Raw genomic sequence first — 20,450 nt, 5'->3', positions numbered from 1 at the left:
TGGAAATATTTCTCAGTTTCCAGGCAGAAAGAACAGTAAAAATGCAAGCAGGGCACAGGACAAAGCACTCGGGACAAAATGTATGTGAAATGGTTTGATACAGTAATGTTTTACTATGTGATTTTAGTGTATTTAGTGAATCTCCTAGATTGTAAGCTCGAAAGAGCAGGGCCCTCGATCCCCTCATGTTTTGCATTGTATTGGTATTGTTCTGTCACATGTTCTGTTCCCCTCTGTAATGTACAGCGCTGAGCGAACTATTGGCGCTTTATAAATACTGTATAATAATAATAATAATAATGTCACTTTTTGCCATTTTCAGATTTCCCGCCAGTTCTGTCCCCCGTACGTCCCGACGCTCGCAGGGGACGGAACCCAGATGACAGATGCCGACATCCGCCGGATTACATTGCCGGGGACATTGCAGGAGGGACATCGCCGGAGCGCAGGACAAGGTAAGTGATCGAGGGATCCCGGAGCAGCGCCGCATAGTATTCCTGAGTGTAGTTCGGGGTTACCGCATGTGGTACTGAAACTTTACCCCGAGCTACACTTGGGAATACCGCCAGGGAGGTTAATGTCAACATCATGGAAGTAAATTATCACAGTCTATTTTAGTTATTTAACCACTTGCCTACCAGGCACTTATACCCCCTTATTTACCAGGCCAATTTTCAGCTTTCAGCGCTGCCGCACTTTGATTGACAATTGCGCGGTCATGCAACATTGTACCCATATGAAATTTTGATCATTTTTTTCTCACAAATAGAGCTTTCTTTTGGTGGTATTTAATCGCCGCTGGGCACTTTACTTTTTGCGCTATAAATAAAAAAAGTGCAAAAAATTTGAAAAAAAAAAAAGGTTCTTTGTTTCTATTATAAAATTTTTCAAACAGGTATTTTTTCTCCTTCACTGATGTACGTTGATGAGGCAGCACTGATGGGCACTGATAGGCGGCACTGATGGGCACTGATAGGCAGCACTAAAGGGCACTGATAGGCGGCAGTACTAATGAGGTGGCACGGATAGGCGGCACTGATAGACAGCACTAATGAGGTGTCACGGATAGGCGGCACTAATATGCAGCACTGATAGACAGGACTGATAGGTGACACTGATGATGGGTACTGATAGATGGCACTGACTGGCATCACTGCTGGGCACTGACTGGCGGCACTGACTGGCAGCACTGGTGGGTGGCACTGGTGGGTGGCACTGGTGGGCAGCACTGGTGGGTGGGCACAGGTGGGTGGCACTGGTGGGCACAGGTGGGTGGGCACAGGTGGGTGGCACTGCTGGGCACAGGTAGGTGGCACTTCTGGGCACAGGTGTGTGACACTGCAGAGTGGCACAGGTGGGTGCACTGCCGGCCCAGGTGGGTGATCTTCTGGGCACAGGTGGGTGATCTGCTGGGCACAGGTGGGCGGAGCTAGTGGGCGCACTGCTGGGCACAGGTGGGCGGAACTTGCGGGTGGTACTGCTGGGCACCGATCATCAGGGCACTGATCATCAGTGCCCTGATGATCGGTGCCGATCCCCGCTCTGACAACTGCCGGTTCTCGGCAGTACTTTCCTCACGATCTGACAGCGTGAGGAAAGTGCAGCCGAGAACCGGCACTTGCATTTCCCTCTGATCAGCGTGTCATTGGACACCGCTGATCACGTGGTAAAAGGCCGCTGTGATTGGCCTTTTACCACATCACATGATCAGCTGTGTCCGTAGGGAGCGCAGGAGAGCGCGCTCTGGGAGGACGTCATATGACGTCCACTCAGAACTGGCCGGCCGCAGTGCAGCCGTCATTCGGCTATCTGCGGTCGGCAACTAGTTAATAATGTCAAGACAGTGACTTTTTAATGGCTCAGGCCAATTTTAAGCTTTCAGTGCTGTCACACTTTGAATGACAATTGCACAGTCATGCAACACTGTATCTACAGTCATGGCCGAAATTGTTGGCACCCTTGATATTTTTCCTGAAAATCAAGTATTTCACACAAAAAAGGTATTGCATTAACACATGTTTTGCTATACACATGTTTATTCCCTTTGTATGTATTGGAACAAATATAAAACAGAGGCAGAAAAGCAAATATGACATAATGTCACACAAAACCCCAAAAATGGGCTGGACAAAAGTATTGGCACCCTTAACTTAATATTTGGTTGCACACCCTTTGGAAAACATAACTGAAATCAGTCGCTTCCTATAACCATCAATAAGCTTCTGACACCTCTCACCCGGAATTTTGGACCACTCTTCCTTTGCAAACAGCTCCAGGTCTCTCTTATTGGAAGGACACCTTTTCCCAACAGCAATTTTAAGATCTCTCCACAGGTGTTCAATGGGATTTAGATCTGGGCTCATTGCTGGCCACTTCAGAACTCTCCAGCGCTTCTTTGCCATCCATTTCTGAGTGCTTTTTGACGTATGTTTGGGGTCATTGTCCTGCTGGAAGACCCAGGATCTTGGACGCAAACCCAGCTTTCTGACACTGGGCCCTACAGTGCGACCCAAAATCCTTTGGTAATCCTCAGATTTCATGATGCCTTGCACACAGTCAAGGCACCCAGTGCCAGAGGCAGCAAAACAACCCCAAAACATCATTGAACCTCCACCATATTTTACCGTAGGTACTGTGTTTTGTTCTTTGTAGGCCTCATTCCGTTTTCGGTAAACAGTAGAATGATGTGCTTTACCGAAAAGCTCTATCTTGGTCTCATCTGTCCACAAGACGTTTTCCCAGAAGGCTTTTGGCTTACTCAAGTACATTTTGGCAAACTGTAGTCTTGCTTTTTTATGTCTCTGTGTCAGCAGTGGGGTCCTCCTGGGTCTCCTGCCATAGCGTTTCATTTCATTTAAATGTCGACGGATAGTTCGCGCTGACACTGATGCTCCCTGAGCCTGCAGGACAGCTTGAATGTCTTTGGAACATGTTTGGGGCTGCTTATCCACCATCCGGACTATTCTGCGTTGCAATCTTTCATCAATTTTCCTCATCCGTCCACGACCAGGGAGATTAGCTACAGTGCCATGGGTTGCAAACTTCTTGATAATGTTGCGCACTGTGGACAAAGGCAAATCTAGTTCTCTGGAGATGGACTTGTAACCTTGAGATTGTTGATATTTTGCCACAATTTTGGTTCTCAGGTCCTCAGACAGTTCTCGTCTCCTCTTTCTGTTGTCCATGCTTAGTGTGGCACAGACAGACACACAATGCAAAGGTTAAGTGAACGTCTCTCCTTTTTATCTGCTTTCAGGTGTGATTTCTATATTGCCCACACCTGTTACTTGCCCCAGGTGAGTTTACAGGAGCATCACATGCTTGTAACATTCTTATTTATCCGCAGTTGTGAAAGGGTGCCAATACTTTTGTCCAGCCCATTTTTGGAGGTTTGTGTGACATTATGTCGAATTTGCTTTCTTTCCTCCCTTTTTTTGTTTTGTCCCAATACACACAAAGGGAATAAACATGTGTATAGCAAAACATGTGTTAATGCAATACGTTTCGTGAGAAATACATGATTTCCTGGAGAAATATCAAGGGTGCCAACAATTTCGGCCATGACTGTATATGGAATTTTTATCATTTTTTTCACACAAATAGAGCTTTCTTTTGGTGGTATTTAATAAGAAATAGATTTTTTATTTATTGCTAAATAAAAATGAAAAGATCGAACATTTTGAACAATAACACGTTTTCTTCATTTCTGTTATAAAAGTTTGCAAATATATAATTTTTTTTCATAAATTTAGGCCGAAATGTATACTGCTACATCTCTTTGGTGAAAATAACCCAAATCAGTGTATATTATTTAGTCTGTAGGAAAGTTATAGAGTCTACAAGCTAAATATATATGTATGTACTGTATATCTGAGAATTGATCAGTCCTGATGTACTGATGGCCTCTATCATTTCTTGAGGCCTGAAAATGCCAGTACAGTACAAACAGGCAGCAAAGTGGCTAAATGGTTAGCACTTCCACAAGGCAATGCTAGGGTCATTGGTTCAAATCCCAACCACAGCACCACCTGCCTGGTTTGCATGTTGTCCCTGTGCCTGTGTGGGTTTCCTCCCAAACACATGCTGGTAGATAATATGGCCCTAGTATATGTATGAATGTGAGTTAGGAACCCAAGATTGTATGCTCCTTGAGGGTTAGGGACTGTTGTGAATGTACAATATATATGTAAAGCACTGCATAAATTGGTGGCTCTATATAAGTACCATAAATATATTACTTCTTTAGGCAGTCCAAATTATTTAGTAAGAGAGATTTTTTTGGTCACAATTTAGGGAATTTTATATACTTTTATATACTGTCACCAGTATGGTTGGAGGTTCTAGTATAGAGGTGGAACTAATATTTTGGGGGTCTAACTGGTAGCGACAGAGTCACAAGTAGGCTTCACTGTAGTGCTCTGTGAAGATCTTTAACTTTTTGTAAATTTAAGTTCAAAGCTTTAACTAACTTTTTGTAAGTTTAAATGGAAGAGAATAGGTATACACATTAAAGAGACACTGGGGCTGATTTACTAACTAAAATTTACTACGCGAAATCTGGTGCAGCTCTGCATAGAAACCAATCAATTTCCAGGTTTTATTGAACAAGATGAAGTTAGAAACGGATTGGCTACCATGCACATCTGCACCAGATTCTGAGTGTGCCAGTTTTAGTAACTCTCCCCCACTGTCACCAATTTAAAAAAAATGCATCCAAAAGCACAAAAAAAATCAGGAATTCTAAATGCTTACATGCAGTAAGCAAATCTGGCTACTTCACAAGGTCATGAAGCAGGGAGGGAAGCCAGCTTTCTGTGACATAAAGAAGAAAGATGGATACACGGCACATGGCCTGTGTGAGGGTATCAGAGTGAGAAAGGAGGCCAACACTACACTGGTCTTGTGATTACTGAAAATGTTCAATTGATCAGTGCAGATCACCAAAATACCAAAAAAAAAAAAAATTTGGAAGAATGAAGTTCCACTTTAACTGAGATGTCAATCACTGGGTCCCGGCCGGTGATTCCCTGCCAGCGGTAATCATTGGGGAAAGCTGACAGGGGAGAGACCTGTGTGTAAACAGCACAGGTCTCTCTCCTGCCTGCAAAGGCATGCTGCTTTGTGTTTCTCTGCACAACAGATATTTGTGTTTCTCTGCACAACAGAGAAATACAAATCAGCATGTCTCCCTAGTAAAACGCACACAGCACATAATGTAAAACACACACATCACATAATGTAAAACAGCATGTCTCCCTAGTAAAACGCACACAGCACATAATGTAAAACACACACATCACATAATGTAAAACACACACAGCACACAGTTAACCCTTTGATTGCCCCAGATGTTAACTCCTTCCTGCCCAGTGTCATTAGTACAATGACAGTGCTTTTTATTAGCACTGATCACTGTATTAGTGTCACTGGGGATGTCAGTGGCAGTTAGTCAGTCCCCTCCCCAGTGTCAGAATGCCTGCCGCAGTCCTGCAATAAGTTGCTGATCACCATTACTAGTATAAAAAAATAAAAATAAAAATCTCAGAATATATACCGCCATTTGTAGATGCTATAACTTTCATGTAAACCAATTAATTTACACATTTTGGCCTAAATGTATGTAGAAATGTGATTTTTAATTTTTTTTTATTTGATATGTGTTATAGCAAAAAGTCAAAAATATAGTTTTTTTTCAAAATTTTCGGTATTTTTTTGTTTATAGCGCAAAAAATAGCAACCACAGAGGTGATCAAATACCACCAAAAGAAAGCTCTATTTGTAGAAAAAAAAGGACATAAATTTCATTTATGTACAGTGTTGCATGACCGTGCAATTGTCAGTTAAAATAACGCAGTACGGGGTGCAGCCTGCTCCGAGATGGGAGCTCAGTGAGGAGAGCTCCGTCTCACCACCAGCCTTAACCCGGCACACACTGGACCCAGCAACACAAATCATCTCTCCCCGATCACGTAAGGGGACACAGAGCAATACAGTACCCTCCGGATAATGCCTTGCCGCCGCAGGTCAACGGGACAGCCAGGGAAGCTGACGAGCTTCTTCCCAGCCCTCATGGCGCTGGCTGCTTGCAAAACGATCTCCTCACACAGGCAGAGGGAAACGCAGCTCAGACCACTGACCCCAGACATCACTATACCCAGGAGACCCGGGTGAGTCCTCAACGCCCCTGTCTCCCTCCACTAGCAGTCCTGCTAAGTCCAGGCCCAGGCTGGACATAGAATCTATTCCTGATCTGCAGCCTTCCTATCCTCCTACATTTACTGCTACTTCTACTCCATCTTTGATTGAGAACTTTCCTGCTTCTGACCAACCTATCACTGAAATTTCAGTGAAAAGTATGCTTCTTTCTCTGCGACAAACACTACATGACAATCTGACAGCAACTTTATCTCAAATCTCAACCGCGGTACAAAAGAAGACCACCATATTCGCCACATTGAGAATAAAATGGGTAAAATGTTCACGGCACACAATGACCTAATAGACGCACACGCAGACCATGAAACCGACATAGAACAAATTAACGTTAAACTGGCAGATTTAGAAGACCGCTCCAGGCGGAATAATATTAAATTGCACAGAATACCAGAATCTATCACTATGGACGCCATAGTTCCTTACATCCAACAATACATGAAGCACCTCATCCCTTCTCTAACAGATGTGGAGCTCGCCATAGACGCGCACACAGAATACCAAAACCGCCATTCCTACCAGCCGCAATACCTAGAGACATCCTAGCGCGCATACACTTCTACCACGTGAAAGAAAAAATTATGATAGCTGCTAGAAACCCTACCTCAATTCCAGCATCCCAAGCGAATATCAAACTATTCGCCGACCTATCAAAAGCCACACTCCTCAACCGCAAGAAACTTGTCACCATAACAAAAGCGTTGTGGAACCATGGAATTGGCTACCAATGGGGTTTCCCCATGCAGCTCATTGTTAAGCATCAAGGAAGGCCCTATACGATCAAAACCCTAGAAGCAGGCATCGAACTCCTGAAAACATGGAACATCATACCAGTGGACTCTTACCAATCCACCTCTACTCGTCCACAACAAATGGACGCAGAATGGTCTTGAACCAACAGTCCCTAACATCACTCATCACCCAACATGCCAGGTAACACTTCACAATCCACTAAAGGCTGGCAGATGGCCCCTATCCGAACATTTCCAAACCCCAAGTTTTTCTTCAGCATGACATCTTTCATGAGTCATGCACGTTCAAATTCCCCCGTTATACAGCAGCAAAATGTGCTACACATGTTACTTGTATTTTCTACAAGTTCTTTTTACCCCTCTACCTTCCTCACACCATCAGTCGCTCAAGTCAACTCCTCTTCCCTCAAAAACCTGCACAACAAGATGAAACACCCTCCTCAAACCAGCGACCAAATCAAGCTCACTACTCCTTCCCTATGGAAGCTCTCCACCTACGACAAAGGGAAACCTACTTTTCTCCACAACTTATAAACCATCTCTACTACTCCATACAACCCGTTTTCACCCAGCAACATGATTAACATATCATCCTTGAATGTCCGTGGCCTTAACTCTCCTTACAAGAGATCCCTACTACAGAAAGAAGCTCGCTCCTTACAAGCTGACATCCTATTCCTCCAAGAATCCCCCTTTGCCTCCACCAAAATCCCCAAATTCAATATACATCACTTTTCCTTGATATATATGGCAACAAGCCCCAAGAAAAAAAATGGCGTCATCACAGCCATAAGAGACTCCCTCCAATTCCAATACATCTCAGAAGTAGCAGACCCTCAAGGCCGCTACCATATCCTGATATGCAAAATCAACTGAATCCTATATACCCTGGTCAACATCTACGGTCCAAATACCAACCAACTCCAATTTTACAACAAAATCAACTCAACCATCTCTTCCCAGAGACAAGGCAGGCTACTCATCGGCAGAGACTTCAACATCATAGGCAATCCACTCCTGGACTCTTCCTCCAGTAAACGCTCCTCCAAACATACCTTTAACCACTTTCTACACAACAACGATCTCTATGATATATGGCGATGCCAACACAGCATGGAAAAAGATTACACATACTATTCCCCATCCCACCTCTCCTACTCCAGAATTGACTTTTTCATCACAGACAAGTGGACTTTACAGCATGTCACCTCCTCCAAGATCGGCACTATAACATGGTCAGACCACGCTCCAATTTCCATTACTCTAGACCACAATCAACATTTTGTGATCCCTAGAATATGGAGATTGAACTCGATCCTACTGAAAAATCCAGACCACAAGAAACATATATTGGACGCACACAATATGTTCTTTGAAATAAATGAAACACCTGATATCTGTATGCCTTTATTATGGTCCACTTACAAGGCATACATGAGAGGTATTCTTATACAACTAAATTCCCACATTACCAAACAAAGAACCAACAAATTTACGAACTCATGTCAATTAAAACAAAAGAATTAAACAAAAAATCCCCAAATACCTCAACTTCTACTTCCCTCACCACAGACAGGAACAAACTCATAACCGTCCTGTTTTATAAATACGACCTTAACCTCCAAAAAATGAAAACTAAATTTTACTCCCAGAGCAACAACGCCAACTCCCTATTAACCAAAATGATTAAACAACGATGCCTAAAATCCAAAATATCCTCAGTTCAACACCCAACCACACATACCTTAACCACAAACCCACAAGAAATAGCTAATGCTTTTGTGAGCTATTACCAACAGCTATACAACCTTAAAAGCGATCCTGACACTATCCAACCAACACTAACATCCATAGAACAATTCCTCCACACAACTAAACTCCCCCAACTCTCCGCATCTCAAATTGATGCTATATCTACTCCGATATCTCCCAAAGAAATAGAAATAACCATCAAAACACTCCCTCTTAACAAATCTCCAGGAAACGACAGATACACGAACAAATTCTACAAACAAATTGCGTCTAACCTATCGCCATACTTGACCAAACTCTTTAATCATTCCGCCACCGCTGGTATATTCCTTAAAGACAGTCCTTAATAACGACAATACCAAAACCTGGCAAAGACCCACAAATTGTCCAAAATTATAGACCGATTTCCCTACTCAATACAGACATAAAACTCTATGCAAAAATTATAGCTCGCAGACTACTCCCCTATCCTCCTACCTTGATACACCCAGACCATTTGACTGAATACATTGACTATCTATGCGATTGACCTTACAGAAATTTGGTATTACAGGATGGATGTTAACAGCCATCTTATCACTATACTCCCTCCCTTCAGCCAGGGTACTAACAGATGGAACATTATCAGACCCTTTCAATATCACCAATGGTACTAGACAAGGTTGCCCACTATCTCCCATCATATTTGCATTGCTCATTGAACCCTTAGCTTCTAAACTTAGAGATGACCCGATGTTCACTGGCATCAAACACCTTACACGGAGCACAAATTTAGTCTATTTGCAGACGACATTATGTTGATTGTTACCAACCCAACCAGATCCCTCAAAACGATACGCACTCACCTTCAACAGTACTCAACGGTCTCTTATTATAAACTTAATGAATCCAAATCTTCAATCCTAAATATCCATACACCACACCAAACTCAGATATTACTTGCCAAACAATTCCCCTTCTTCTGGGAAAAAAACAATATCCCCTATTTAGGAATCAGACTCACCGCAACAACAGACCAACTATACACCTCGAATCATAAAATACTACTCGAAACTATCCCCCAAGAAATTCGCCACCCTTCGCACCTCAGAACTCTCCAAATTGGGCATTTTTCGCACACTTCCCATACCAGTCCCTAACACCTTTTTCTCCAAATTACAATCAATTCTCACCAGATTCTTATGGAACTCTAAAAAACCTAGATGCACCACCAATCTCTTAATACGACCATCTTCCAAAGGAGGCGCAGGCCTCCCACATCTAAAATCCTACTATAATGCCATCCTTCTTGACCAAATATATTTTTGGTGGAACCCAATCAGAGAAAAAATCTGGTCTACAATGGAAACCTTGCCCTTTCTTCCACTTAAATCCCAAAATGTACTTCTAATTCCATCAATGTCACAAAAAAACTACCAACTAAAACACTCCAAGCCACTCTTCAAGCCTGGAGTGATCTTCTGACCACGGAATACACAGATCCCAAACAAATGCTTACCCCAATTGACATACTACATTCCATTACACCCTCTTTGGACCTATCCCAATGGGAAAAACGAAACATACATAATATAATGCTTACCACCACCCACTCCGACGGTAATATCCTTGATCTTGTCTTCTCCAACCGCTGCACTCCCCACAACCTCACTAACACCCCCTTCCCTCTCTCTGACCACAACCTGATTACCTTCTCTATCTCCTCATCCTCCAACGCCTACCCCTCCAAATGTCACACTACTACCAGCAGTAACCTCCGCAACCTTAACCCTGCCTCCCTCCACTCCGCAGTTGATCAACTCCATGACCGCATCCTCCCCCTGTCAACAGCCCTTGACTCACTAGCGCCTTTAACCACATGCAACATCAGACCCCGACCGCTCCAGCCCTGGCAGACTGATCACACCAAAACCCTCAAACGACACAGTCGTGCCCTGGAGCGACTATGGCGCAAAACCAAATCCCAATAAGCCTTCACCCGATACAAATCTGCCTTCCACACCTACACCTCCTCCCTCCATACTGCCAAACAAGCCTTCTTCCTGACCCTCATCAAGGCCCTCTCCTCCAATCCTCGCCGACTCTTCTCCACCTTCAACTCTCTACTCTCGCCACCCCCACCTCCACCCAGCACCTCACTCACTGACCTTGAGATTGCCAATCACTTCAAAAACAAGATTGACACAATTCGCAAGGACATTGCCGCAACTCACACGCCTTCTCAACCCGTCCCCTCTCACACAGCTACCCCCTCATCCCCCCTCCCCCTCGACATAACCCACAGGGACTTCGTCGCTGCTCAAACTCCCTCCAACCCCCTTCCCCCTCACTCAGCTACCCCCTCTACACCCCTCTCCCACGGCCCCACCACTGCTCTGACCTCCTCTCCCACCCCACCCTACATTCCTCATACTGAAGCTCCCCCAACACTCCGCACCTTTGACCTTACTACCATCGAAGAAGTCTCCAAGATCCTCTCTGATGCCCGCCTCACTACCTGCCCCCTTGACCCTATCCCCTCACAGCTCCTACAACCTCCCTCCCCCTCCATCCTACGCTCCCTCACCCACATCTTCAATCTCTCCCTCTCCTCCGGCACTTTCCCTTCCCCTCTGAAACATGCACACATCACCCCCATACTTAAAAAGCCCTCCCTGGACCCCAATGACCCTAACAACCTAAGACCCATCTCCCTGCTCCCATTTACATCTAAACTCCTCAAGCGCCTAGTATACGCCCGCCTATGCTCTCACCTCAACGACAACAACCTCCTCAATCCCCTACAGTCCGGCTTCCGTCCCCTACACTCCACCGAAACTGCCTTACTCAAACTCTCCAACGACCTGCTAACCGCCAAAGCTAATGGCCACTATTCAGTGCTCCTACTCCTTGACCTCTCTGCGGCCTTTGACACAGTCGACCACCCCCTCCTCCTCAAAAAACTACACTCCCTCGGCCTCAGAGATTCTGCTCTCTCCTGGCTCTCATCCTACCTGTCACAACGCTCTTTCAGCGTTACCTATAATGCCACCACCTCCCTGTCACTCCCCCTCTCTGTTGGGGTCCCTCAAGGCTCTGTCCTCGGGCCCCTTCTCTTCTCCATCTACACCTCCTCCCTTGGCCAACTCATACACTCTCACGGCTTCAACTACCACCTCTATGTCGACAACACACAAATCTATATCTCAACCCCCCACCTCACCCCCTCGGTCTCCGCCCGAATCACACACCTGTTGAGCGACATATCAGACTGGATGTCGCTCCACTTCCTTAAACTGAACCTCTCCAAAACCGAGTTTCTTGTCTTCCCTCCAGCCCGGACACCACCCCCCATTGACTTCTCCATCATGTCCAACAACGCCACCATCAAACCCGCCCCGCAGGCCAGAGTACTTGGTGTCATTTTGGACTCCAACCTATCCTTCCAGCCCCAAGTCCACTCTTTAACAAACTCGTGCAGACTCCACCTCCGCAACATCGCCAAAATCCGCACGTTCCTAACTCCAGAAACCACTAAACAGCTCATCCACTCCCTCATCATATCACGACTCGACTACTGCAACTCCCTCCTCACTGGCCTGCCTCGCCGCTGGCTATCCAGAAACCACTAAACAGCTCATCCACTCCCTCATCATATCACGACTCGACTACTGCAACTCCCTCCTCACTGGCCTGCCTCGCCAGAAACCACTAAACAGCTCATCCACTCCCTCATCATATCACGACTCGACTACTGCAACTCCCTCCTCACTGGCCTGCCTCGCCGCTGGCTATCCCCGCTTCAGTCCATCCTGAATACGGCTGCCAGACTCATTCACCTTTCCAACCGCTCCGTTTCCGCCACCCCCCTCTGCCAATCCCTCCACTGGCTTCCGATTGCGCAACGGATCAAATTCAAAATCCTAACGCTGACGTACAAAGCTGTCCACCATACTGCCCCGAACTACATCACTGACCTAATATCCAAGTACCGCCCAGCACGCACACTCCGCTCCTCACAAGACCTCCTTCTCTCTAGTTCCCTGGTCTCCTCCTCCCATGCCCGCCTCCAGGACTTCTCCAGGGTGTCACCCATCCTCTGGAACTCCCTGCCCCAACCCATCAGATTATCACCTACTCTCCTCTCCTTTAGGCGCACCCTGAAAACCCATCTCTTCAGGGAAGCCTACCCCGCCCCCTGCTAACTTGCCGACCTCCTCCACTCTTCCTACCACTCCATCCCCCACAGCTATCTCCTCCTGTGCCACCATCCCCTCCCTCCTAGATTGTAAGCTTGAAAGAGCAGGGCCCTCGATCCCCTCATGTTTTGCATTGTATTGGTATTGTTCTGTCACGTGTTCTGTCCCCCTTTGTAATGTACAGCGCTGAGCGAACTATTGGCGCTTTATAAATACTGTATAATAATAATAATAGACCTCTATAAAGACCACACCCTACACTAATTTCAGAATCTCCAAACCAAATTCAATCTCCCTACCACTGAATATTTCACCTACTTAGGAATCGCCCACTGTATGAAACAAAAAAAATACCTCATACCACAAAGATTCCAAATACTGCCTATTATTTCTTTACCAAACCACAATACCCAGGTAAAGGCATCTCCACTTTCTACAAGTATATAACGAACCTGCAATGCGCTCTAAAATCTACCTCTATATCCAATTGGGAAAAAACCCTTTCAGAAACAATTACAACACAGACATGGAACAAAACATTTAACACTCCCGATGCAGTTCGCACTGGGAATCATACTTAAAATTGTTTCGGAATCATACTTAAAAATCCTCCACCAATGGTACCTATCCACTGTCAAACTACTGGCTAGTTGTAATTACTACCCAAAACACTCCTCCTCTTGCTGGCGACAATGCGGAGACCTAGGCTCAACACTACACATATTATGGTCCTGTAAATCAATCAAATCCTTTTGGAACAGTGTCTTCCAATTAATTTCTGAAATATCCAAAACAGTGATAACCCCAAACCCTTCACTCGCGCTTTTACACATTGGGATTGAAAAATTACCCTATAATTCCCGTACTATCATTGTCCACACACGTTTCGCAGCCAAAATTAATATAACCCAATTATGGAACACCACCACTGCTCCTTCCCTCAAGTCACTAATTACAGATCTTAATTTCCAATGTGAAATGGAAAAAAGATCGGCCTTTGACAACTCCACCCAACACAAATTCAAATCCCAACGGACTAGCTGGTTACAAAATCCTAACTGCTCAGTACAATTCTGATATTCTACAAACAATTGAATTACCAATTTTAGACTGGTACTCCTTTTCCACCCCATTACATTTACCCCCCCCCCCCTCCCTCCCCTCCTTCTTATCCCCCCTTGCTCAATACCCCCTCACCATTTCATACACCTCAGCAAGGTTTAGTATATATCCAAATCTACCTCTGATGCTAATGCCTTAAACCCCTATATTAACCCCAGCCAAATGGTGGGGTAAATGCTTATTAATACTATGTTGTATGAATATATACTCTACTGAACTGAATATTCTTACCTTGTTCTGTTATTGAAAATATTTCAATAAAAACTATTGAAACATAAAATAACACAGCACAAAAGCACAAAAAATGGCCTGGTAAGGAAGGGGGGGGGGGTAAGTCCTCTGGAGGACATGTGGTTAAAGACCTAATTTCACATTGAAACATTTTGTGTTTTCTAGCCTGACACAGCTATTAGTGTTAGTGTATATACTTATCAGTGGTCCTGAAACATTTTGACAATGTCAAAATTATGAGATTCCCACATGACCCTAATAATACTACCAAAAAAGGTATATGTGTTACTTTGGTATTATGACTAACGGAAAAAGGTGTTAGTGAATGAATAGGCCCATAGGTAAAATGTAAAAATGTGGTCCATAAGGCAGTATGCAATTGTGGTTGTAAAGGCTCAAGGAATTTTACCTTTATGCACTCTATGCATGAAGGTAAAATCCTTCTGTATGCAGCAGCCCCCCCGACCCCCCTAATACTTACTTGAGCCCCATCTTAATTCAGTGTTCTGCACAAGAGCAGGGGCTCTTTGGGGACTGCAGATTAGCTAAAACAGCAGTAGGAGCCATTGGCTCCTGCTACTGTCAATCACAGCCAATACGCCAATCCATAAGCCAATGAGGAGAGAGCAGAGGCGGGGCCAAGCTGTGCGCTGTGTGTGAATGGACACACAGAGCGGCAGCTCAGGAGCGAGCCTACTTGGGTGCACCCATAGCAAGCTGTTTGCTACGGGGGCACTTGGCAGGAGGGAGGCACAATTGGGGGACCCGAGAAGAGGAAGATCATATGACATGTTTGTCTGCCTTTAATATGATGCATGATTGCATTCATACAAACCTTTAAACATTTTAGTTCACTTCTCTAGTGTTGTGTTTAAAAAATACATAAACTAAAAAAACCTCTTTATTTGTAAATATCCTCACCATCGTACCAATAATATAACTTCAAAGCTTAATAAATGGGAGAAGCAGCAATTACAGTATTAATTTTTACAGTGGGTATTTTAAACCACTAAACTGATGTATTACTTTTAGTCTTTATAATACATAGAAAATAAATCTTGGAATACAAAAAATATGCATCACTTCTTCTATTTCTCTTTGAAATTTACAGTATTTATTCATGATCTGGAGGATGAAATAGAAAGCAATGCTGCTGTTTATGCTAACGACACAAAATTAATGAGACCATTATTAAAAATCGGCAGGATAGAGCCTAATTACAGAAGCATCTTGACAAAAAGGCAACATAGTTAAATAGCAAATTCATTTTTGTATTAAAAAATGTAAAATCATACACTTAGATCAGAATATTATTACTCCATAAATAACTCCCCCCCCCTACCTATCAGGTATAGGTGTATTCTTTGGACATGAATCTGGATTTTTTTTTCCTTTCCAGATATTATTATAGACCATACAACTTACTTTTTAATTTCTTTCTGTTCCTTTTGCTGGCCCCTAGGCAATCCCAATGTCCGTCTGGGGTGACCTTCGGGGGTTCACTGGGGAACTTGTACCCTCCCCCCTCTTTATTCAAAGGAGGGGTATTTGGACATGGTGATATATGGCCACACTGGTCCCAATACTCATTTTTCAATTTGCACTGTGAGTATCACATTATTTCAGCCATATTGATATTATGTGAGAAAAGTGTTTCCTTGTCTCTTTGGTTTTTTGTATATTTTAGAAAAATGCCTATTCTCAATTTTGCTACAGATCTTATTGCATTGTATGCAGAGGTACCCCTGAAGAAGGAGCTGTGTCTTCAAAACGTGTCTGCTTTGTATGATATATTGCTGCATATCATTTTTATAATAATTAGAGATGAGCGAATTGAACCTGGCGAAGTGGAATTCGTTTCGAATTTCAGGAAAAATTCGATTCGCATCGAATCCGAATTTTAGCAAACTTTGGGTGCACGAATCGAATTTTTCCCGATCAGCCGGCAAAAGTGTCACTGCAGAGAGCTCCGCTATTTCTGACAGTTCTGACAGTTCATTTACAGCGGTTGAAACATTGTATCTATTTGTTTCCATTTAGGATACAGATGTTTTTATTCGGAAATAAATAGATACAATGTTTCAACCGCTGTAAATGTGAAGGAACTGTCAGAGAACTGTCAGAAATAGCGGAGCTCTCTGCAGATACACTTTTTGCTGTACTGGAATACTTCTTCTTTTCATTCTTCTTCTTCTTTTCATTCTTCTTTTCATTCTTCTTCTTCTTCTTTTCATTCTTCTTCTTTTCTTTTCATTCTTCTTTTCATTCTTCTTCTTCTTCTTTTCATTCTACTTCTTCTTCTTTTCATTCTTCTTCTTCTTCTTCTTTTCATTCTTCTTCTTCTTCTTTTCATTCTTCTTCTTCTTTTCATTCTTCTTCTTCTTCTTTTCATTCTTCTTTTCATTCTTCTTCTTCTTCTTTTCATTCTTCTTCTTCTTCTTTTCGTTCTTCTTTTCATTCTTCTTCTTCTTCTTTTCATTCTTCTTCTTCTTCTTTTCATTCTTCTTTTCATTCTTCTTCTTCTTCTTTTCATTCTTCTTCTTCTTTTCATTCTTCTTCTTCTTCTTTTCATTCTTCTTTTCATTCTTCTTCTTCTTCTTTTCATTCTTCTTCTTCTTCTTTTCATTCTTCTTCTTCTTTTCATTCTTCTTCTTCTTCTTTTCATTCTTCTTTTCATTCTTCTTCTTCTTCTTTTCATTCTTCTTCTTCTTCTTTTCATTCTTCTTTTCATTCTTCTTCTTTTCATTCTTCTTTTCATTCTTCTTCTTCTTCTTTTCATTCTTCTTCTTCTTCTTTTCATTCTTCTTTTCATTCTTCTTCTTCTTCTTTTCATTCTTCTTCTTCTTTTCATTCTTCTTCTTCTTCTTTTCATTCTTCTTCTTCTTCTTTTCATTCTTCTTTTCATTCTTCTCATTCTTCTTTTCATTCTTCTTTTCATTCTTCTTCTCATTCTTCTTTTCATTCTTCTTCTTCTTCTTTTCATTCTTCTTCTTCTTCTTTTCATTCTTCTTTTCATTCTTCTTTTCATTCTTCTTCTTCTTCTTTTCATTCTTCTTCTTCTTCTTTTCATTCTTCTTTTCATTCTTCTTCTTCTTCTTCTTTTCATTCTTCTTCTTCTTCTTTTCATTTTTCTTCTTCTTCTTTTCATTCTTCTTCTTCTTTTCATTCTTCTTTTCATTCTTCTTCTTCTTCTTTTCATTCTTCTTTTCATTCTTCTCATTCTTCTTTTAATTCTTCTTTTCATTCTTCTTCTTCTTCTTTTCATTCTTCTTTTCATTCTTCTTCTTCGTCGTGCCCCGTGACTGCCCAAATGAGTGAAGTGTGCGGTGATTCTAAGATCGACGGCACTCATCTGCATGTCATACTGACTGACAGTATTATTTCTCTTCCCCAGCAGACTCCAAGGGCATTTAAATTAAAGGTACAGTGTTCTGCACTAATATAAAGGCTCTCTGAAGCCTAGAAACCCTTTAAATAAGTTAAATTCGCGGCGAATAAATTCGCATCAAATCGAATTTCTCCCGCAAATTCGGCGAATCGGCCGAATCAAATTTTTGAATAATTCGCTCATCTCTAATAATAATTGATTGACATGTGGAAATTACTACGTGTTACCTTTTAGATATTATGTAAGAAAATGTATTCTTGTTTTTTAAACCTTGTTTATATATTGCCTAAAAAATCCCAATCTTAGGGGGAGTTTTTTCTTGATTAAATTACTCCATATATATTACATGGAATACAGTTGGCCAGTCTGAATCAAGATGGAGCAGGACCTGACAATACTGGTCAACAATAGGCTTAGATGCGTCATACAGGGCCCATTCACAATGGTTCTTTGTGGTAAGGTGCAAAGGTAGTGCATTATTTACATTGCGGTGCACTGCAGCACAGATGTTGGGATGCCCTTAAGAATGAATGACATTGCATCTCACCAGTGTGAGAATTCACTTGCAGAGACATCAGTCCACATCAGTTTTTGTGCAAACTTCAATGTCGAAGATTCCTGCACAGAACTAGTATTGTGATGATGAACAGGGCACATAGAGAGTAATTGATTCCATTGTGCTCTTGCAGAACGTGTGCATTAAAACTGATGTCTCTGCACCATGGTGTGTAAAACCAAAACATGTCAAGAGCATAGCCGGATGATATCATCACGCTACTGGAATTTGGCCATCTTGAATAGGTATCTGAAGCCAAAGTTTTAACATAACGGGGAAATTCTTTTTTAAAAAGGCAATCAATTCTATGTGCACTGGATGAAGTGCACTTTTTTTGTGAGTGAAATTTTAACCCTTTGTTTTAATATATTATTCTAGTGAGCTGATATATTGCAATTAGGCTATTTAATTTATTCTTTTGAGATACATATGAAGAAATGAGGTTTATGAGTGGCGAATTCCAATAAGTGTATATTGATTAGTTTGCATGAACGTTATAGTGCCTACAAGCTATGGTATATATACTGGAATTTATTTTATATTACTATGGTGGTGATGAGCAACTTGTAAAGGAACTGCGGGAGTGGGGCAGGCAATCTGACACTTAGGCTCCATGCACACTGTGCGTTTTAATAACACTGGTAACGTTAGCTTTGTAAAGTCACATTAAAAAGTGAGTGAGTTTTTCAGCGTTTTTTGCATTACCTTTTTTTTAGCGATTTTTTCCATGTTTGCGGTTTTCAGCTTTTTTGCCAAAAAAAGTCCAAAAATGCCAGTTTGCCGTGTTTTACCACATTCTGCTGCGTTTTGCTGCATTTTTCAGCATTAGAGCGTTTTTATAGCTAAAAAACTCCTCTAGAAACCCACTAGTTTTAGGGTTTTTTTCCAGCCAAAAAATGTCCCTGCCAAAAAACGTTGATTACAGTCTATGTGTGCTGGGGACAGGGGCGGACTGACCATTTGGAAACTCAGGCACTGCCTGAGTTCCCGGGGTCAGTAGGGGGCCCCATGAGATGCCCGGTACCTTTTTCATAGGCTTTTTTGAGTTTGGGCAAGGACACAGGGGCCCCATGAGTTGTCAGTCGGCCCCTGGCTGGGGAGTTTACTGGCTGTAGAAAAAACACCAAAAGCCAAAAAGAGCAGCTGTAAAAACATCAAGTGTGCATGAGGACTAAATGCCACTGACATCACCAGTGACACTAATATAGTGGTCAGTGATAATACTATACACTGTCAGTGTACTAATGACACTGGCTGGGAAGGAGTTAACATCTATGGTGATCAAGGGGTTAGATCTGTGCCCAGGGGTGGACAGACAACTCATTGGGCCCCCGGGCAGTAAGAGATAATGGGGCCTCCTGTGCCCCCGCCTACACTCAAGCACACCCACACAACACCCTACCTACATATTGCAGCTCAGCTGCATAGAAGGGGCATTTAAATATTTACTGCAGCAAAGACTGCATGAATGTTCCCGGATTCTTTCCGTAGAAGCCACTGGGCACTTTCAGGTTTAAAGATGGCTGCCATGTGGGGGAAGTGAAATAGAGAGGGGAGTGAGAGGGTGAAAAAGAGGAGGGGTGTGTGAGAGAGAGAGAGAGAGGAGGAGGAGTGAGACAGAGAGGAAGGGATGAGAGAGGAGGGGTGTGTTTTAAATTGCGCTAAAAATTGGGCATGGCTTAAAAGGGGTGTGGTTAAATAGTGTCTAAGATGACTTATATAGTGCAGAATGAGGTAATGTTAAATAGGGAATGTACAGTGTGGAGTGTATGACAGTGGGTAGTATGTACAGGGAGAGGAGTGCAGAGTGTATGGCGGTGGGTAGTATGTGTAGGATGGTGTCAGTAGGTGGTGTCAGTAGTTCCTCATTTTTATTAGTATTATTTTATTTTTTACAATTTTATGATTTTTTTTACAAATTAAAGTTTTATTATTTTTATCATTTTTTTTCAAAATGCTTTTGGGTGGCCAGTGAGTGGTGTCAGTAGAGCAATGGCGTGGGTGTCAGAATTTTTTAATTTTTATTATCTAATTTTTTAATTATTTTTTACAATTCATTTCTATATTATTTTTTTCACAATGATTTTGTGGGGGCAGTGGACAGTGTCAGTAGGGAGTGAACAGGGAGCACTAGTATATGTTGGGCTGTCATTAGATTGGGATGAATAAACAGAACCTGTACCCCCTTATGTCGGAGGGAAGGAAGGAAGGGGATGGAGGAAGGAAGGAAGGGGGTGAAAGGAAGGGAGGAAAGGGGA

The sequence above is a fragment of the Staurois parvus genome, unplaced genomic scaffold (genome assembly GCF_062004578.1).
Source record: "Staurois parvus isolate SC_StPar_1 unplaced genomic scaffold, SC_StPar_1.0 ptg000394l, whole genome shotgun sequence".
Lineage (NCBI taxonomy): Eukaryota > Metazoa > Chordata > Amphibia > Anura > Ranidae > Staurois > Staurois parvus.
This window is presented reverse-complemented; position numbering follows the sequence as displayed.